The following is a 1,969-nucleotide window of genomic DNA, read 5'->3' as shown; positions in this document are numbered from 1 at the left end:
GAGTAGGCATCGTAGGAAGAGCCCAGAGCTGAACACTTCCAAACTCTTGGGGGAGTTTGAAGCTTTTATACACAGGAGCATGGTATTTAGCTGTAGGTAGGGAAAAAAACCTAAAAGCTACCCATGCAGAGTCCCCAGCTGTGTTAGTTAGGGGCAAGGAAAAGGGAAGAGCAAAGGATTTACTGTTCTCATAAGGCAGAAACTGTTCTCGTTCATCTCTGATGAGAACCCTTCTGTGTTTCCAGTTGGCAACTTTATCAAGAGTGGGAGTTGAAAGCCAGTTTCCCAGCCCACCAGCTGCGTCGTGTTGTTAAAGGACAAAGCAGATAATAATGTATGCAACTCTGATAGTGTAACCCAAATTTGGGGGGGATGCAAGATGCTAAGTCCCCATGTTTATTAAGGAATCGGTGTGGGTTGTATGGCTTAGGCTGTTGACTTATAAATGGCTTTTCTTTTTTGCTCCTGACTGTGTGAGAAAGCCTTAGTGGATTAGATTCTTTTTCAGCAAGAAAACAAGTGATAACAGGGTTTAGCACCTCTGGGAGCAATGGGGCAGATAGAGAAATGCAGCCGCTTCAGGGAAGGAACAGGCAGTTGTTTTGAGGTGAGAGCAGCAATGCAAAATGGTTCAAGGCTGGGAATCACCATGTCCAAAAGCGAAAAGCCAGAGATGATCTGTATGTTATCATACTGTAATTACCCAAGCAGATATTTGCTCAAAGAGAAAGATGAACCCCCATGCTTTGAGTAGGTGGGAAATTCCTCTGGGTCCTTAAAATTCACCATTAGCTGGCTCATTAATTTTTTGCTTCCTCCAAAATGCCCCCCTCACCCTGCCACTGTTCATCTCCTGCAGGAGCAGAGCAGTCTTGGGTCTAGCTTCAATACCAACTTTAAAGAGCGCAGCTGTGTCTCTCATCCTTGCGAGTTCCCCGTGGGGCTTCTCCTATTCTGGTCACGTCCCACCTCGCTTTCCTCGCACGTAATGCCCTGCTCTTCTCATTAACAAACCTCACGGCGCTTCACAAAGACAAGACAGCCCTTCCTGGCCTCCCCATGGGCAATGGGGAGGTTTAAGCAAAGTCACTTTCCAAGGGTTGTGCCGCAGCATCCCGGCCTTTCGGAGAACATTAGCATCACAAAAGTAAGGGCAGGTCTTAGGGAAGGGAGTATTTCTTCACCCCAGCTCCAAGAGGATTTCCCACATGTGCTCTGGGATGTCATTCACTCCCACACTCCCACCAGCACGACTGGTCTGGCGAGGGGGTGCGTTACACAGGGACACAGCTGAGTTGTCATCATGTCTCTGGTATTTGTCTAATGATCTTCCTGACTTGTAATGACAAATGACTTTTTGGGCAGTGCTTTGTTTTGCTGGGAGTGGTCTTCTGCTATTATTGTAACACTAGCAGGAAGAAGGCTGGCACATGAGATACGCTGCAGCCTTGCTGCATCCTCCTGATAGTAGAGTGGGCTCTCCTGTTAGCAAGGTGTTCCTGCTGCCTCCACACATCCCTCTAAGCAACCGGGAGCAGCATCCTTTGTTAGCAGTCTCTGCGCCCTTGGTCTGCTGTTGCTTCTTGTGTGTTCTTAACACGCATTTCCATTGTTATTTCATTTATATCAGCCTTAATATTCCTCTTACCAGTCTCTATGATAAGTTGATTGCAAGGCTTGGGTCAGCTGCAGCTTTTCTCGAGAGCCTGAAGGTGAACAAAGCCATCAGATTCCCACCTTCCCCTTACAGAAAGAGGGGGGAAAAAAAATAAAGGAGGACCAAAAACCCCCAGCAAAGCCTGCAGGTACCAACTGTGAAAGATCAGGTGCTAAATTAAGGGTCACTTTGCGTTTTTTTTTTTCTCTTATGAGGTTTGCTTCCTAGGAAGTTAAGCATAGTCCCGCCCTGTTTCAGTCATTGGCTGCCCTGGATGTTGCTCACTCTTTTGTATAAGGCAAGCGATGCAGC

The sequence above is a fragment of the Nyctibius grandis genome, chromosome 11 (assembly GCF_013368605.1).
Source record: "Nyctibius grandis isolate bNycGra1 chromosome 11, bNycGra1.pri, whole genome shotgun sequence".
In the NCBI taxonomy this organism is placed as follows: domain Eukaryota; kingdom Metazoa; phylum Chordata; class Aves; order Nyctibiiformes; family Nyctibiidae; genus Nyctibius; species Nyctibius grandis.
The sequence above is the reverse complement of the archived record's forward strand: the minus strand, read 5'-3'. Positions refer to the sequence as shown.